Raw genomic sequence first — 20,529 nt, forward strand, 5'->3', positions numbered from 1 at the left:
GCTGCAGAGGTGATATGGTAGGCGGAGTTTCGGTGAGTGATGTTAGCAGGGGGTGGAAGTGGCAAATTTGGCAGCAACTGTGGGGATGGAAGTAGTGTCTATGGTGGCAGAAGCAATGCTTTCAGTAGCGTCTGCAGGGGCAGCATTGTCGTCACTGGTGTTCCAGTGAGTGACGTCAGTGGAGGCAGAGTGACGTAGACAGTGACAATCACAGGGGTGGAAGTGATGGACCGGGCAGCTTTGGTGGAGGTTTCAGCGGCGGAAGTTTCAGGGACAATCATGCAAGCAGTGATCCTGGCATCAATCGTGGAAGCGGTATTGTCAGTGGTGGCTGCAATCAATTTGGCAGCAGGGGTGGAAGTGACGTCAGTCATGGCTGGAGCAGCCACGTGGCTAATGGCATTTGACCTATTCTGGAGGTCGGTGGAAGAATCTGGAGTGGTCTAGGAATCCCAGGTTTGGAGATAAGTACACACGAGTTTGGGGTACTTACATTCCTTGATGTCCAATAAGGTGGAGGAAAAGCATTTGTTGATTGTAAGGATCATTCTCAGGATGAAGAACAACAGAGGTCCTGGGAGAGTGTGGCGCTGAACTGGGGCAGGGCTAACTGCAGGGACTGTAGGTGGTGGCACATGGTTGCAAGCGCAGAGCGGAGTATCTGACGGGAGAACTGTTTCTGGAGGCTTTGGATTTGCTGTAGGTCAGGTCCAAATTGAGACGGTTTGAATATTGTCTGGAGTCCCATGGGGGATAAGTTGGTTGCGTAGACAGGTGCTGAGGAAGGAGACGTGGCTTTAGTAGCAAGTTTGCTTCAGGTTGAAGTGCTTCAGGGCAGAGGAGACGACCTGGGTGGGGGGTGCAGTCAAAGAGAGAGACTTACTCAGATCCTTTTGGAGTGAGGAGGAGAATTTCTTCAAGGCGGGCATCATTGAAAGAGACTTCGCAGTAAAGTTTACAGCGACTGAGAGAAACTGCGGCACTGGAAAAGCACAGTAGGTCAGGCATCATCGGAAGACCAGGAGAGTCAACGTTTCGGGCACAAGACCTTCATCAGGAATGTGGCCTACAGGAAGGTCATCAGGAAGGTCGACACCCCCTGGCAAGTTGATAGGGAGAGGGGGACAGTGTTCCAAGCAGCCAAAGGCCATTCTACTAAAGGACCTCCAGTGATGTCCTGGATCCATTCTTTTTCACATTAAACATTTTACAAAGTTCCTTACCCTTACTGCGGCCTGTTGCTCCATTCAAACAGGAAGGCAGCTCACCAACCATGTCATCCTTCCCAGCATCATTAAATGGTCAGGGAATCTGTCTGACTCTGTGCCCATTGAAGGGGCATCTCCTTGAAAATTTTATGAAGATTGTCTCAGCTGAAACATTTGGCCATTGTTTAAGGCAATGGAGAAGGTTAAAAATAATCAACAGGCCCACCCAGTCTTGAGTGCTATCCAGTGCCACCTGCTTGAAAATACACTCATGCAGGCTATTTCGCTCTCTTCAATGTTCTCCCCTTTTCAGTAGAGCACCTTGATTCTTAATAGTTTCCTTGGAAAGCACCATGGACAAGCGAAATTCTATTCTTCCACAGCATCTTCACATTTCAGTTGGGATCTCAATGGATAGTAATTGAGAGCCAGATAATTATCTGAATTTAGTTCATTGGATACCAATTGAGAGTGAAAGATTCGGCTGATTTCTGCCGTATCTAGTCGAAGAGATCGGAGCAAAATTGATGTGGCATTTGGGTTGTGATCCTCCAAATATGGTCTCTCATCAATCCCCTGCCTTCTTTCCCCCAGCTTTGGCAGCTGCATTGTCAGCTGTCTGGGTTCTAAGCTCTGAAATTCCTTCCCTAAACCTCTTGTCTGTCCAGTTCTTACATCAAGACCTTCCTTAAATCTAGATGTTAGTCGCCCGAAGTATCTCCTTCATGATTTTGGTGTTGGTTTTCGCCTGATTGCACTCCATGAAGGTTATGTCATGTGGACCAACAGCATATTGAATGGGGTATAATCTAACTGAGTTGTTGGAGGAATTCCCTGTGTATGTTTAATAGATCACTGTGGTATGTGTCCTATGCAAGCTGCTGCTTGATGACTGTGCCTTGTATTTTCTTTCCATGTGTGGTCGTGACGCAAGTGCACATGGATAAGGACACTTGACGCTGCTAGAAACCTGAGCTTAGGATGAGTCACTAGAGTGCAGCAGAGGCGCCCCTGTCATCTTAGCAACCACAGCAGCTTCAAGCCAACCTTAGTACAGCAGGGCCTCCCATTCCCATGTCAAGAGACTGGGTATTTTTTATTTGCACCATGAAACAGTGTGACTTGATGTAAGGAATTTGGATAAACACTTCCGCTTTATTCAACTCAAGGGCTTATCTTTTGTGTGTAAAACTACTGGCCCTTTATATGAAAAGTTTCTTTACCCAAAAGATCTAGAAGCTTCTTCAGTATCATAGCAAGAAAATATAAGCAGGAAAGCCCCTCTGCATGGTAGGATCTGACCAGTGGTTTGTTGCGTACTCTCCATCAATCCAATTTTCCTCAATCCTGCAATTGAGTCATAGTGTCACAGAATTGTACACTAAGTTGCAGTTGACACCAAAATTGGAGGTGTAGTGGACACGAAGAAAGGTTACCTCGGAGTACAACAGGATATTGATGAGATGGGCAAATGGGCCAAGGAGTGGCAGCTGGAGTTTAATTTAATCCAACTCATCCATGCCGACCAGATATCCTAAATTAATCTAGTCCCATTTGCCAGTACTTAGCCCATATCCCTCTAAACCCTTCCTATTCATATACCCATCCAGATACCTTTTAAATGCTGCAATTGTACCAGCCTCCACCACCCTCTGGCGCATCATTCCATACATGCACTATCCTCTGCGTGAAAATGGTGCCCCTGAGGTCCCTTTTAAGTCTTTGCCCTCTCACCTAAACCGATGTCTTCTAGTTCTGGACTCCCTGAACCCAGGAAAAAGATCTTGTGTATTTATCCTATCCATGCCCCTCATAATTTTATAAACCTCTGTAAGATCACCCCTCAGCCTCTGAAGCTCCAGGGAAAACAGCCCTAGCCTGTTCAGTCTCTCCCTACAGCTCAAACTATCCAACCCTGGCAACATCCTTGTAAATTTTTTCTGAACCCTTTCAAGTTCCACAACATCCTTCCAATAGGAGGGAGACCAGAATTGCACACAATATTCCAAAAGTGGCCTAACCAATGTCCTGTACAGCCACAACATGATCTCTCAATTCCTATACTCAATGTTCTGACCAATAAAGGAAAGTATACTAAACACCTTCTTCACTATCCTATCTACTTGAGACACCACTTTCGAGGAACTTTGAACTTGCACTCCAAGGTCTTTTTGTTCAGCAACACTCCCCAGGACCTTACCATTAAGTGTATAAGTGTTGCCTGATTTGCCTTTCCAAAATGCAGCACCTCACATTTATCTAAATTAAACTCCATCTGCCGCTCCTTGGCCCATTTGCCCATCTAATCAATATCCCGTTGTATTCTGAGGTAACCTTTTTTGGTGTCCACTACACCTCCAATTTTGGTGTCACCTGCAAACTTACTAAGTACACCTCTCATGTTTTCATCCAAATCATTTGTATAAATGGCGAAAAGCAGTGGACCTAGCACCAATTCTTGTGGCACTCCACTAGTCACAGGCCTCCAGTATGAAAAGCAACACTCCACCAATTGGATTTCTATTGACTGAACCCTACCCCAATACTTCCATGGGAACCCAGGCTTTACAGATTGAATTTTCATCTAACTTTATACATTAAACTCAGTACCTTCAGTCATGTCAAACACCCTCAGCGCTGCACTGATGTGCCACTCTAAATTTTAATAAAGGTAACAGTCACTTATTACAGAGTTTAAAATCAAGTGAATTCCGCTTTTATTTTGTGAGATTGAACAAAAACAGGGAATTCTCAAGTAGTGTGCTAACCTACTCATTTTTGGACCTCCAACCCCTCAGCTGTCAGGTCATCAGGATTCATTGCATTTTTCCCCTCTCATTAACTTGCCGAACAGAAAAAAAAACAGGAAGGTAATACTCTCAGCAAAGGTCTTAGTTTTCTCCTTCTGTGCACCCCCCACCCCGCAATGAATTTAGGGCACGACGTGGAATTGAACTCTTCTTCCGTCACCTTCACCTCCTTGCCCATTTCTTTTGACAAGAGTCCTCTCCCGGTCCCACACACCCTATCACCCAGCTCCAACACTCTCCCTCCGCTGAGACCTCTCCCTCAAGCCTTTTACCTGCACTTGACCTATTCACTGAGAACTGTAAATTTTACATTGGTTGCCTAAATCTATCTGCACCAAAACCCCAAAACACACCACCCTTAACCATTTAAACCTATCTCTCTCTGAACTGACTGCACTCCGTGCTCTCAGATCCAAATCTAACTTTGTCATTGAGGGTTGTGCTGTCGGTTGTCTGGCATATTGACCTCTGACTGAGCTGGAGTGCCAGCTCTCAAACACCTCTTCCTATCTCTTCCTGGACCATGACCCCACCATCGAGCATGAGGCCAATATGTTCAGGATGGTCACTGTTGGGTTGCCCTGGCTGAAGGTTACATAAAAATGGCTGCCTATGAGTTTTAGTTGACATAAGATGGCGGAGAAGATTTTTATTTTCAGCTGAAACAGTAGCTTGTTCAGTGTAGTATTAAAGTAAACCATAAGTTAGCTTTGTAGAATATCTAAGGTAACAAAATTAAGATGGCACACAAAGGGTCTTACAATGAGTGGACAAATGGTCCAGTTGCAAACACACAGCTGCAGTTGTTTATACAGAAACAGCTGGATCAGGATATGAGTACGCTGATAGAAGTATTTCCACACTTAGCTGATTTCAAGTCTGAGATCCATCACAAATTGAAGAGAAGGTCATTTTACTGAAGTTGAAATTCTCAGATAATCATAGCTATAGGTTTTGAAAATATACATCATTTATTTGAGTAGACTGTGGCTATTTTCTCTGGACCGTCGGGGAAGGTTCATAAAATCATGGGGGGCATGGATAGGATAAATAGTCGAGGTCTTTTCCCCAGGGTAGGAGAGTCCAAAACTAGAGGGCATAGTTTTCAGGTGAGAGGGGAAAGATTTAAAAGAGATTTTAGGGCAATGTTTTAAGACCATAAGATCACAGGAGCAGAAATTAGATCATTCAGTCCTCGAGTCTGCTTCTCCATTCAATCATAGCCCATTTTCCCACTTTCTCCCCATAACCTTTGATGCCCTTGGCAATCAAGAACTTATCTATCTCAGTCTTAAATATACTCAGTGACCCGGCCTCCACAGCCCTCTGAGGCAATGAACTCCACAATTTCACCATTTTCTGGCTTAAAAAGTTTCTCCTTATCTGTTCTAAAAGGTCTACCCTTTACTCTAAGGCTGTGCCCTCAGATCCTCGCCTCTCTTACCAATGGAAATATCTTCCCAATACCCATTCTGTCCAGGCCATTCAGTATTCTGTAGGTTACAATCAGATCACCTCTAAACTCAATCGGGTTATCGACCCAGAGTCTTCAAACATTCCTTGTATGTTAAGCCTTTCATTTCTGGGATCATTCTTGTGAAATTCCTTTAGACCCACTCCAGGACCAATGCGTCCTTCCTATGGTATGGGGCCCAAAATTGTGCACAATATTCTAAATGTGGTCTGACCAGAGGCTTATAAAGCCTCAGAGGCACACCTCAGCTTTTATATCGAGATGAACGGCAATATTGTATTTGCCTTCCTAATTACTGACTGAACCTGCAAGTTTACCTTAAGAGAATCCTGCACTAGGACTCCCAAGTTCCTTTGTACTCCAGATTTCTGAATATTCATCCCATTTAGAAAATAGTCCATGCCTCTATTCTTCCTGCCAAAGTGCATAACCTCACACTTTCCCACATTGTATTTCATCTGCCATTTCTTAGTGGTCTAACCTGTCTTAATCTTTCTGCAGCCTCCTCGCCTCCTCAATACTACCAGCCCCTCCATCTATCTTTGTGTCACCTACAAATTTAGCCAGACTGCCCTCAGTTCTTTCATCCAAATCATTAATGCATAAAGTGAAATGTTATGTTCCCAGAACTGGTTCTTGTGGATCACCACTAGTCACTGGCTGCCATTCTGGTAAGGAACCTTTTATCCTCTCACTGTGCCTTCTGCCAGACAGTTAATCTTTCCATGCTCGTGCCTTGCGTCTAACACCATGGATCCTTAATTTACTCAACGGCCTCCTGTGCTGCACCTTATCAAAGGCATAGAATCATAGAGATGTACAGCATGGAAACAGACCCTTCTGTCCAACCTGTCCATGCCGACCAGATATCCTAAATTAATCTAATCCCATTTGCCAGCACTCTCTAACCCCATATCTCTCTAACCCCTTCCTATTCATATACCCATCCAAATGCTTTTAAAATGTGGTAATTGTACCAGCCTCTACCACTTCCTCTGGTGGCTCATACCATACAGATAGATAACATCCGTTGGTTCTCCTTGGTTTACCTGCTCATTAACTCCTCAAAGAATTCTAACATATTTGTCAGGGGTGACCTCCCCGTGATGAAACCATGCTGACTTTGCCCTATTTTATCATGCACTTCCAAATATCTAGAAACCTCATCCTTCACAATGGACTCCAAAATCTTAGCAATGACTGACACAGGCTAATTGGCGTATAATTACCCAAATTTTGCCTTACTTTCTTCTTAAACAAAGGGGTTACATAAGCAAACTTCCAATCCTGTGGGACCCTCCCTGACTCCAGTGATACCAGAAACATCACTGCTCAAGGCTCCAACATCTCTTCAGCTATCTCCTTCAGAACTTTAGGTTGTAGCCCATCTGTCCAGGTGATTTATCCACTTTCAGACCTTTCAGTTTTTCTAGCATCTTCTCCTTGGTGATGGCCATCATAGTTATTTCTGACCCCCCATCCACCCACCCCAACTCTCTTGAATTTTTGAGATATTACTCATGTCTTCCACCGTAAAGACTAATACATCGTATTCATTCAGTTCCTCAGCGATTTCTTTGTTCCACATTACCATTTTCAAGCAGGCCAATGTCCACTTTTGCCTCTCTTTTGCCATTTATATGTCTAAAGAAACTCTTGCAATCTTCCCTAATATTACTAGCTAGCTTACCCTCATAGTTAATCTTCACCCTCCTTATTTTTTTCTTTGTTGTCCTCTGTTGGTCTTTGAAGGCTTCCCAATCTTATGACATCCCACTATCCGTCACCATATTATATGCTTTCTTTTTTGCTTTTATGTTGTCCCTGACTTCCCTAGTCAGCCATGGTTGCCTCATCCTCTCTTTGGTATGCTTCTTTCTCCGAGAGATGAATTTTTGCTGTGTCTGCTGAATGACTCCCACAAACCCCTGCCTTTGTTGTTCCACTGTCTTTCCTGCTAGGCCTCTCTCCCAGTCAATTTTGGTCAGCTCCTTCCTCATGCCTCTGTAGTTGCTTTTATTCAACTGTAATACAGTTACATTAGCTTCTGTCAAATTGCAGAGTAAATTCTATTATATTATGATCACTGCTTCCTTCACCTTAAGCTCCCTTATCAAGTTTGCCTCATTGTACATCACTAAATCCAGTATTGCCTCTTCCCTAGTTGGCCCCACCACAAGTTGCTCCAAAAAGCCATTTTGTAGACATTCCACAAATTTCTTTTCTTGTGATCCACTACCAACCTGATTTTCCCAGTCCACCTGCACATTGAAATCCCCCATAATCACTATAACCTTGCCTTTCTTACATGCCTTTTCTATCTCTTGGTGTATCTTCTACCCAAATCCTGACTACTGTTTGGAGGCCTGTGCATAACGCCCATTATGGTTTTTGTTTTTTGCCTTTGCAGTTCCTCAACTCTACTCCCACAGAGTCCACATCATCTGACCTTACTTTGTTTATTGCTATTGATTTAATTTCATTTGTTACTGACAAGGCAACCCCATCTCCTCTATCCACCTTACTATCTTTTCGATAGGACATTATATCCTTGGGTATTCAGCTCCCAATCTTGATCCCTTTCAGCCACATCTCCATGATGCCCATCAACGTCATACCTGATAATTTCAATCTACACCACCAGCTCATTTACCTTATTTCTTATACTGCACGCATTCAGATACATCTTCAATCCCGCATTGACTGTCTCTCTTCTCATTATTATTCATTTATCCAATGTGGTTTCAGTTTAATTCCTAACCTTTTCCAAACACTCTGTCTTGTTTTATGTGCTGGAGACTTTAAACACCTCTCCTAAGGTCTCCTTTCTTTTCATTTTTTTCATTCAGAGGGTGGTGCGTGTATGGAATGAGCTTCCAAAGGAAGTGATGGAGGCTTGGGCAGCCAAGAAGGGGATCATAACATGAAGCATTAAGTAATGAATGGTACAAGGATTGCAAAGCAAGTGTGAATTGGAATGGATTAATTCAATGTTGAATGGGTAAATGAATAGTAAAGGTTTGGAGGGATATGGGCCGGATGCTGGCAAATGGAACTAGATTAATTTAGGATATCTGGTAGCCATGGACGAGTTGAACTGAAGGGTCTGTTTCCATGCTGTACATCTTTATGACTTTATATTTATGACAATCAGGACATTATAATTTCTTATCACAAACTCCAAGCAGTGTATGAAAGAGCTCCAATCGAAGTGTCACCGAAATTATCCAAACATATGTCAACTTCTAGACATTTTTTGATAGTTTGCTAACAGAAAAGATTTTAAATCAGTTCCACCCCCTGCATTGTTGAAAGGTTCCAGTTCTAAAACATCAATTTGTCTGCTTTGCCCACAGATGCCAGTTCATCTGCCAATCTTTCCAGCTTCCTCTGATCTTGTTTTAATGAAAGTGGTTTGAATCCTCCTGCAGCCTCATGTTGCAACTTCTGAGACAAAGTGGCGTTTATATGTGAATAGTAAGATAGTGAAAATGTGTTACAATAAACCTGTTATTTTAGCCTCCCCATCTATTATTGCTGGGATCGCTCTAGTAATTTGAGCCTGGCATTAGTGATTTTTTGATTTGATTTGATTTATTATTATTGTCACATGTACCTAGGTACAGTGAAAAGTCTTGTTTTGCATGCAGTACATATCTGCCAAGAAACACGAGCATCTCAAACGATTGGTATGGAAATGTTGAGTTGAATGTTTTGTAGCAAGAAAGTGATCAGCGTCTTTTGTTGTTAGTCAGTGTTGCCCTCGAGTTCTCCAGATCAAAATAAGTCAGTGAAGATGTGAGCTAGTAGTATCTCAGCAAAGGAAGCCGGATGATTGGAGGCATTGGGCAGCCAAGAAGGGGATCATAACATGAAGAATTAAGTAATGAATGGTACAAGGATTGCAAAGCAAGTGTGAATTGGACTGGATTAATTCAATGTTGAATCAATATAGAAAGAGACATTAAAAATTCATTAAAAGTGAGGGGAAGAAAGAGTCAGAAAGAAAATAGTGAAAAAGCAAAATTTTATTGGTTTTGATATTCAAGGTTGGCTCAGAATGACTCAAGCAATGGTAAAGCTGATGACATTCTATTATTTATGGACAAATGATTCGGCAACCTCAAATGAGGATCAGATATGTGTTGAAATAACAAAATACAAAAGTTAGGATTCAAGTTGTCACCTGTAGCTTTGTGTAAACCACGTCTAGCTGTCTGGCTCCCATTTACATGCATCAAAGGCTGGGATAGTGATGTGTTATTGCAGGACATATAAGCATTCACAAAAGAAAGTTGCCTTGTCATGTGAATAGTATATAAAGTTTAACCATATGATTTTTACTTATTGTCAATCAACATCTCAACTATTGATAATGAATTACTATAAGTGTAGTTATTTGGTAGTGTAGAACCAGAGTGTAAACGTAAAAAGAGTATACTGTCAAAAATTTTTGTCTTGTACTTATCAGGACAATTCTCTAGAGATTCAATTTAAAAGGAAAAGAATATATTATACTCAATGAGAGAAGAGTGTTACTTGGTTGGAAAGTAGATTCTGGTAGACATGTTGCTATGGACAATACACAATTAGGATGATGAATGACAGTTAACTGCCAAGGTTTGTTTAAATTTTAAATCAGAGTTGAGAGTATGAAGCTGAAAAAGCACAGCAGGTCAATCGATTCTCCTGCTCCTCAGATGCTGCCTGACTTGCTGTGCTTTTCCAGCACCACACTCTCAACTATGATCTCCAAGATCTGTAGTCCTCACTTTCTCCTAAATTTTAACTCAGTCAGGCTGACTGTGATTTTTCAAGAAATTACACCGAGAAAAGAACCAGAGAATGACTGTCACCCATTTTGTTGAGGAGAAACAGTATGTGTACATGTTCTTTTTTTCCACGAATAATAGGGCCTTGTGTATTAATTAACGCAGCTTCCAATATGTGCATGTACCACACGTTGAGCCTAACTGAAAATTAAATTGGTTGACAGTGTAATTATTTGCACATTTGGGATTATTTAGCAATTACCATCCAACAGTAGAATATATCTAATGTGGAGTTGATGAACACCACTCTAACAGCAACATTTCAAAATTGCTGTTTAACCTAGCATCTGCTACTCACATGAAGTTGTTGCATCATATATGTGTGAAAACAGTATGTGCTATTAATGTCAACACTGCTGAAAGAATAAAACCTGGCCAATTGACTTTAATAAGTTCAGACATTAACCAAGGACGGCACTGTGCCTCCGTGTTAGCACTGCTGCCTCACAGTGCCAGGGACACAGGTTTGATTCCACCCTTGGGTGACTGTATGTGTGGAGTTTGCACATTCTCTCCCGTCTGCGTGGGTTTCCTCCAGGTGCTCCGGTTTCTTCCCACAATGCAAAGATGTGAATTGGCCATGCTAAATTGCTGATAGTGTTCAGGGATGTGCAGGTTAGGTACATTAGTCATGGGGAAATGTAGAGTAATGGGGAATGGGTTTGGGTGGGAAGCTCTTCGGAGGGTCAGTGTGGACTTGATGAGCCAAAGGGCCTATTTCCACTCTATAGGGATTCTAAGATTCACACTCAGCTTCTCACTTTGACAGTGATGGTGCTTGTGTGTTATACTGCTCCCATGGAATCTGGTTGCTGTAGTCTGTTAAAAACATGTTGTGTTCTGCTGCTATGGATTTGATGGTAGAAATCTCTTTCATGCTTACTATTTGCCATTGGCCTGTGCTGGAAAGATTTGCAGCTTGTCATTCAAACTTGGTTATGAACATACCTTCCTTGGCCATCAGATCCCAGGGCGGGTCTTCAAGTACAGGGATTTGGGTTCAGAAACAAAGATCTTATCCACTGTACAACAAGATTGGCCTCCATGACAGGGGAATCAAAGCTTACAGTATTTGGAGTGGGAGAAAATTTGTTCTTCAGATGGGGAGTCCCTGAGAGTTCGCGTTAGCAGGGTGATCCACACTCCTTGTATCAACTTAGCTTTTTCATCTACAAGACCCTGGAATTATAGGAGTCTGCTCTATTCTGCATCTTACTTTGTTATCCTGCTGTAACTATTCTTACATTTTCTGGGAGTTTAATCTCTCTTCTCATCATGTCCCCCTTTTTTGTAGTGTTTCATTACCTCTATCGTTTAATCATCTCCTATTCTTAATCTAATCATTTTACATCCTTTTCAATCATTTATTTATGCACCTGATTATAAACTATTCACCTGTAACACTTTGATTTATTTGATTGTAGAATGTTGCACTGCTGGCTAGGCAGAATGTATTGTCCATCCCTAATTGTCTTGGAGATAGTGGTGGTGAGCTACCATCTTGAACCACTATACTTTATTGGGGATAGGTACACCCATAGTGTTGTTAAGACTTTGACCCAGGATTTTGACACATCAACAGTGGGGAAACTGCTATATAGTTCTAATTCAGGATGGTGTCTGGCTTGGAGGGAATCTTGCAAGTGGTGGTATTCCCAGGCATCTGCTACCATTGTTCATCCAGATAGTAGAGGTCACATATTTGGGAGGTTCTGTCAAAGTAGCCTGGGTGAATTATTGCAGTGTATACTGCTACATGCTGCTGCCACTGTCTGTCAGTGATGAAGCAAGTGAATGTTGAAGATGCTGGATGGGCTGCCAATCAGGTGGGATGCTTTGTCCTGAAGTGTCAAAGTTATACCTGTCTTGGCAAGTGGCGAGTATTACTTTACACCCTGATTTGTGCCTTGAGGGATTTGACTGAGACAAGGTGGGGGGAGGGGAAATGAGGAAACTGGAGAAATCTGAGTTCATCCCCTGTGGTTGGAGGGTTCCCAGGTGCAAGATGAGGTGCTCTTCCTCCAACCGTCGTGTTGCTATGGTCTGGCGATGGAGGAGTCCAAGGACCTGCATGTCCTTGGTGGAGTGGGAGGGGGAGTTGAAGTGTTGAGCCACGGGGTGGTTGGGTTGGTTGGTCCGGGTGTCCCAGAGGCGCTCTCTGAAACGTTCCGCAAGTAGGCAGCCTGTCTCCCCAATATAGAGGAGGCCACAACAACTCCATTATTTTAAGGTAAAGTTCCTTATCCCTCTCTTCCTTTCTCATCTGCAAAGCTAATTTGAGTTTTCTAATTTTCTTTTCAGTTTCTTATTTTCCCCATTGGAATTCTGTCTTCAGCATATTAATTTCAAGTTGTTTTAATTTTTCCACATGCTCAAACTTTAACCAAACCAATGCTACCTGATTCTGACATTTCACTGCATGGAATACCTGGTGTCTGTTATATTTCTGCGAAACACAATTATTGTACTAGAATTTCAATTCTGTCGGTCTTTCTAGCCTTAGCAAGTAGCTTCACTCCAACCTTCCTGCCAACTCAACTAACCAGACCTTTTCAGTTTAATTTCAAAGTGTCAGGGATAACTCTGCTATCTGCAGGAAGTTATTGCAATTTCTTATTTGTAATACAGAACCTGGTGTTTTCTTCGCCATTATCACTTAATTATACTGCATCCAAATCTTCATTGCATCGGTTTTGCGATGATCTTGGCCAATAGGATTCTGGGTAATCCAAGATGGAGGACGGGAAGAATATTTGGCTGTAACAGCTGCTCCTTTTTTGAGTTATTTTAGGTGTTGGAGGTGAGTAGCTGCGGAAGATGGACTGTTCCACATATCCTACGAAGAGACAGGCATAACTGGGGCCCATGCGGGCCCAATCATAATACCACCAGAGTATCGTCTCTCCCAAGAGATAGTATGCTGGAAGTTTGTACAATTTCTCTGTTCACTCAACAATCGCTCGGTCAAAATTCTGGAATTCCCTCCCTAAGGGATGCCCACCTCCCACAATTGAATAAAAAAATGCTACATCCACAGTGGAATCAAACACCTCACCAACTGACAAGCTTCTTCAATATTAATCAAAATTGATGAGTATATTTTATAGAGAGAGTAGTTAATAAGTATTAGGTAAATTGGATGTTACAGCTTGATTAATGATTAAGAATTGCACAATATTGTTTCTGTTAAGCCAAAATGTCAATTTTAAAGCAACAGTTGACATTCTGACATTGACACTGAGACTGCCACTGTGCATGTGTAGGAAATGATCCCATTTGTGCTGTAGCACAAATAAACATAGCTGTGAAAAAATAGATCTAAGAGATAAAAATGTGTGTAAAGCTGTCATTCAGGCATTTTTCTTTGCACAACTGTTTGAACAAAGGAAAGCTTTTATAAGAGTTTGGGCTTTCACTGAAACATGCATAATGAGACTTGGCTGAGAGCCCAAACTCTCAGAAAAACTTTCACCTTGTTGACATAGGTGCACAGAAGTGAAACTGTTGTTTGACCGATAACTTTACAAGCTTTCTTTCCTAGGTTTATTTTGTCAATGGTTCAGGTGTTGACTTCCAGAAGATAAGGAAGAGTCAAATTCTTATAATTTCTATTACTGATACCTTAAAGATCTGGTTAATTGGCACTATTATAGGGTTACTGTGGCAGCAGCTCATTTTTAAAGATAATTAGAAATGGGTGTTTTGAAGCAGTTCCACTGAACCATTTTTAATATATGATTTAATGGATCTGTGCAGAGTGTACACTTTGTGAATAATGAGTTGGCAAGAGGGCTATGTGTGTGTAGGTATCAATGAAATGTATTAGAGGTCATGGGCCCCATTTGAGGGGGATTTAAATGCGAGTGAGGGGTGAGAGTTGGAGAACATAATGATTCATAAAATGACTGGGATGAAGTCCCAATAAACTGAGGTGAGCCTTTTAAGCAAATCACCTTGGCATTTGACAGTCTCTGGGGCCATCTTTCTGCATTCAAGGGAGATGGGCCCAGTTCCTTCCCACTCCACCCTTTAGAATTAAACTAATGAACTGGCAAAAGAAACAGAGGTGGCAAGAGAAAATGAGTTTTTACATCATGAATGATTAGGATCTGGAAAGCTTGAGAATGTGGTGGAGGCAGATTGAAATCTGGCTTTCAAAAATAATTAGATAATTATTTAAAGACAATATAAGTTGTAGGGCTACATAGAGAAGCCATACCTTATCGGCATACTCCCTGATATTTCAAAAATCTATCCGCTTCCTCTTTAAATATTCACAGTTATCTAGTTTCCATGACTGTCTGGCATAGAGAATTCACTACACACTGGAAAAGAAATTCCTTTGCATCATCAGACGTGTTCTCTTACTCTGTAACCGTGGCCCCTACTTTGACAATAGTGGAAACATCTCCTCAACATCTATGGACTTGTCAAGGATTCTGCAAGGGGTCTGATTCTCAGCTCAGGGTATGATGGTTTCTTGAGGAATGGCTAGTAGTGGGAAACATTAAATAAATGGCATATTCTGGGAAAGTAAATAGACTGGGGGCTTGGATGGCACTCTCTTCCTGGCCCTCAAGTAATGCTATGAAGTCATTTACTTTCTTCCTGTGTTGTCCTCACTTCATTTGAGTTGTCTGATTTCCCAGGGCCAGACAAATCTGACCAGCCGGGGTTAACCATTTTAAGGAAATCCAATGTCTTTTGATATTATTGAAAATAATTGACTGCCTAACCCTTATCCCTCTTCTGTTAAACTCAGAAGTAGGATGATTGGAGGTGAGTTTCAGATTTTTTTTGAACATTTAATCTTCAACTAACTACAAAACGGTTGTTTTGGGAGTTAAAATTCATCCCATTGAGTCTAGTAGAATAGTTTACTATTCCTCTCCTGGCTGACACCAGCCAATTAATCAGGGATTCAACAAGGGTACGTCCTGATCTAATGTTCCTTTGCAACTATCCTTGGAAAATTATTGAAGGAGAAAGATTTTCCATCACTTTGCAAAGCACAAAACTGTGATGTTTTTTCCAAGTCAAATTGTTATTGGACATAATCTAGAATAATTTCTAAGATCTCAAAAGTTTAATTGAATAGTTGTTTGGCCCACACACCAGGTTTTAATCATACTAAACCAGTTAAGCATAACAACTGCATTCGCTCAGACACTGTAGTAGTCTATTCAGAAATAAGGAACAAATTAAGGCCATTGAGCCTGTTCGGCCTGTTCCACCATTCTATGAGAACATGATTGTTCTGTGACATAACTCCATCTATCAACCTTTTGCCCCAATATTTCTTAAGACTTTCAGACAACAAAAATTTTAGATTTAATTTATACTTTATCTAACATGAATTATCATTTGGAAGAGCTCCAAACTTGCATTTCTGAGTTGAAGTAACTTCACATTTAACTTCTGAAAGATCTAATTTTAAAAAATAAAGATTCAATCTAATTTTGATTCTTATCTAATCTTAGTTCCGGTCATGGACTCCTATATAGCAGAAATTGTATCCCTCTTTTTATTCTATCTGTTCCTCTCAATATCTTGACAGCCCAGATTATTTGTTTTTCTGAAACAGAGGATTTGATCCTAGATTCTCCTGAATATGAAGGTATTTTCTGAGATATGTATTCTGCAAAGTTACGTTTCATCAGCAAGTTTGTAGCTAAACCTTGCATTCCAAAGGCTTGCTAGATTTGATCCTTGGTCTGTGCTGAGTTGTCCTGTTAGGACAACTGTTAAGACACCGTAATTAACCTGAGCTGCTCATGGTTAGGTTTTGGAGAAATTGACTGGAGCTCCTAACAGGAATTTTGTGTCCCTGTTATGAAGTGTCTTTGTATAGGAGTGAAGGGAGGACAAGTTGAAGCTTGGCTATTGATGCTTGGCTTCTTGTGTTGAATATGCTATTGCCACTGCTTTTGATGTAATCTAGATGTAAATTTAGGTAAACCTAATGCAGTTGTGCCATTTGAACACAGCATTCTTTGTTCCGGTCATTTGCTTAGTTCCAAATGCAGACTTCAATAGAAATTAGATGAGGTAACTGTCCGTGAAATAAAGCATCAGTTATCTGGTTCCATTCCTCTGCTTTATCACTACAGGCTTGCCAATGTTTCTTATACAGATAGTTATCAAATTCCCTTTTGTAGACCATGATTAAATCTATCTCCACTGCACTCACAGGCTTGTATTCTAGATTCTCACCCATTTGATGCATTAAAAAATCTCATTTATCAGCACTTCTTTTGCCAATCACCTTAAATTGATGTCCTTTGGTTCTTGACCCAGCTACTAAGAGGGACAATTCCTCTTCATCTACTCTGTTCAGACCACTCAAAACTTTGAGGGGTGCTATTAAATCCTCTCTTCTCTAAGACAGACAACCCCAGTGTAGTCCTCATCCCTGGAACTGCTGTTGTGAATCCTTTCTTGTCAGAATCTAACACAATATTCCAGAGGTTTGAGGAATAAAGAAAGGTTGGGACCTTTTTTATTGGAGCTGAGGAGATTAAGAGGTGACCTTGTGGAGGTTTATATAATCATGAGGGGTATAAATAGGGTAAATGGTAGGTGTATTTTTCCTAGGATGGAGGATTTCAAGACTAGGGGGCATATTTTTAAGGTGAGAGGAGAAAGATTTTAAAAATGACATGAAGGGCAATTTTTTTTCAAAGAATGCAGTTCATGTGTGGAATGAACCTCCTGAGGAAGTGGTGGATGTGGGCACAATTACATGAATAGGAAAGGTTTGTCGGGATATGCACTAGGAGCAGGCAAGTGGACTGGTTTGGGATTATGTTTGGCATGGACTGGATGCTTGAAGGGTTTGTTTCTGTGTTCTATGACTTTGTGAGGCCAAATAAATGCAGGCCTTGACAGCGACACTCGCATCCCAAGTAGGAATTTTAAAACTTGATGAATTGGGAGAGATAATAGAATAAACTTACTAACTCGCCATATATTACAGAACAAACCATCCTTCATACAGTACTCATGACTTTGTTGTGTCTGTTTTTTGGAGGGATAAGGAATTATGTCACGTCTTCTGCTAAGTTGTAGCATATACACTCCAGTTGGTGGATATGGTCATAATGGGTACTGGTGGGTGAACACTGGGATCTTCTCATTAAGCCTGTCTCATATAATTTGTCTTCCACTTCCAAACACATTAGATAAAAGGTCTCCCATTAAAGAACCCATTAATGCTGATAATTAAACAGGAAGCAAAAATGTAATAAAACTTGTCACAAAGATTTACCAGCAAGAAAACTTTGAGAAACTCCCTCAAAATTAATAGATAAAGAAAACCTCAATTGTTTGATGTCTGGTGTGTTTACAATCACAGATGTTTGGTATGGACTGAGAAGATGTGCTTTCCAGTGAATCCAATTTCAGCAATTATCTGCCCAATTTATATCACAACAAAAGATACCTGGCAATGGAATTTTCAGGCCTCGGTGTTAACAATGGCACAATAAGAATGAGAGGCACCAGTGGGACCCGAGCCCCAGGAATTAGAACTGTCTTCAGGAAAGGCAGATAGAAAATTGGCAGAAGGAGGGAGGGAAAGATTGTGGGACACTGGTCCTGTCTCAATGAACTAGGCTCAAGGTTGCCAGAGTCAACAGACAAGGATAAGTCATTTGGCACGTGAAGGAATCCAGCTTTATTTAGAAACAATGGGGAAAGCAAGTATGTGAAAAATCTGTTAGCACATAAACACAGCACTTGTTTATAGACATCTCTCACAGAGAGCAGTGACTGATTAAATCTATGCAGTTTGAAGGGTCTGCCAGTTCTGCCATGAGTTCCTCTGCATGTACCATGATCAACAGACATGGAAGTTTCTCCCCTAATTTCACCCCAACTCCTGTCACCTGAAGGTCAGAGCACAGGATGCATTTAGGTAGCTCACTTGAGTGGCTCCCCTTCACAAGTGAAGCCAGGCCATCTGGGCCGTTCTTGCTGGCGAGTTTTTCTTTATGCAACCTTGGCAAGCAGGAGTGGAAAATCAGATGTGTATCATTCAGCCTACTACCCCAGGCCACGTCTGGGACATTATGCCGGAAGTGGTATTGGACATAATTTCAGGATAACATCATAAACATGTATTGAAACCTTCACATTGCTAAGAGCTGCAAAGGAGACTTTAAACATTTAAAATGGCAACTTTCCCAGCATGTTTCATCAGATAGTAAGCAATTGGACCAGACCTTTACTCAGGCAAGGGGCCAAAATCATTGACCTCCTGCCCACTGTAGTGGCAGCTGAATATTAACTGGCTGCTTGACTACTGAGGAAAATCTGCAGGTAAATCTGATGTCCTCATACTTGGCATGCCAACATAGACATTGGATCATGACCAGGAGCAAGGAGCCAGGAAGATTTCATCCCTCACTTTGATCCATAAATGCGAGTCCCTACCCTTCACCTGGCTCAGCTCTGAACTGTATGCACTCTATAAAACATTGGGTGGTATATTTAGCATTTGATTATCGTAAAGAGCTTGACAGAGGATCTTTCATAGTTTATTTATTCTTAAGGAGGTATGTAGTAAGCATTTTCTAGAAGGCACTCTATCTCAGTAACCTTTGCCAAGCAGTAATTGACAACAAAGTATTTTGCACTTGGCATGCAGACGGGCAGCAATCTTTTCTGGCATGGTGGCAGTGGGAAGTGTAAGGTGGATTCACACAATTACCACCCTGCAGTTCAGTTTTACATTATCTTGTGTCTGATGTATTGTATCCTCCAGCACTGTTTGTAAATAGTGGAGATGAATAGGCATACACTCCACATTCTGTGCGGTATGAGTGAAGTAAAATCTTGTATAGGTCAATTGTCTAGATCTTCTATTGTTTAAAGTCCAAGAGTTGGGAAGTCTGCATTAATACTGTTCAGGAGGCTAAAACCACTTTCTTATTCAGCTAGTCTCTGGTGGGCAATTGGGAAAGGATTGTTTTTTGCTGGGGTTTGAGATCTGCTCCATCCATAAATCAGGACGGTATTCAAACCAACCAGCTGTTATGATAGGAGTTTGACCTACTCCATTTTTCAGTTATACCATAGCTGAACTTTATATCCACGATCCCATCTAAGCTCAACTTTCCTTGATTCCTTACCTAATGCAAATCAACTTTGGAAATAGGATTTGGAAGCAGAGCCTAGTGTGTACATTCCAGATTTTGCCTTGTCTTGGGCCCTCTGAAGTTGAAATGCTCCTTGACTTTGAAAGTGCTGCTGACCTTTCGAGGTTGACAGGAAGTTTGATTAATGCTCAAACAACAACGGACTTTCATTCATATAAATCTTATTTGTTTTTGTTGCCTCGACAAAAAAAATTGAAGAATATAATCTGTAAGTTCTTTTTTCACAGCCCACTATCTTGTTTTGAGATAAACCCACATCAATAATTTAAAAACATTACAAACAGCCTTTCCAAATATTATAAGCATACAAATCAGGAGTAGGAGTAGGCCATTCAAGTCCCTTAAGCCTGCTCCAAGGTTGTGATTGATCTAATTGTAGTTTCAACTCAGAGTCATAGAGCGGTACAGCATGCAAACAGACACTTCGGTCCAAATCGTCCATGCCAACCAGATAGCCTAAACTAATATAGTCCCATTTGCCAGCATTTGGCCCATACCCCTCTAAACCTTTCCTATTCATCCAGATGCCTTTTAAAAGTTGCAATTGTACTAGCCTCCACCACTTCCTCTGGCAGCTCATTCCATACATGCATCACCCTCTGCATGAAAAGGTTGCCCCTTATGTCCCTTTTAAATCTTTCCCCTCTCATCTTAAATGTATGCCCTCTAGTTCTGGACTTCCCCACCCATGGGGAAAAAGACGTTGACTATTAACCCTGTCAATGACCCTCATGATTTTATAAACTTTTATAAAGTTTGTGAGAAGATTTGTAGCTCGGGTGCTCGTTGTTGTGGTTCTGTTCGCCGAGCTGGGAATTTGTGTTGAAGACGTTTCGTCCCCTGTCTAGGTGACATCCTCAGTGCTTGGGAGCCTCCTGTGAAGCGCTTCTGTGATCTTTCCTCCAGCATTTGTAGTGGTTTGAATCTGCCGCTTCCGGTTGTCAGTTCCAGCTGTCCGCTGCAGTGGTCGGTATATTGGGTCCAGGTCGATGTGCTTATTGATTGAATCTGTGGATGAGTGCCAAGCCTCTAGGAATTCCCTGGCTG

At 41.5% G+C, this 20,529-nt stretch overlaps 1 pseudogene; it reads left to right on the forward strand.

Moving 5' to 3' along the window:
• The first annotated feature begins 225 nt into the window (after positions 1–225).
• Positions 226–20,529, forward strand: part of LOC122565548 — a 36,616-nt pseudogene continuing 16,312 nt past the window's right edge.

This window comes from Chiloscyllium plagiosum, chromosome 31 (assembly GCF_004010195.1).
Source record: "Chiloscyllium plagiosum isolate BGI_BamShark_2017 chromosome 31, ASM401019v2, whole genome shotgun sequence".
Taxonomy (NCBI): domain Eukaryota; kingdom Metazoa; phylum Chordata; class Chondrichthyes; order Orectolobiformes; family Hemiscylliidae; genus Chiloscyllium; species Chiloscyllium plagiosum.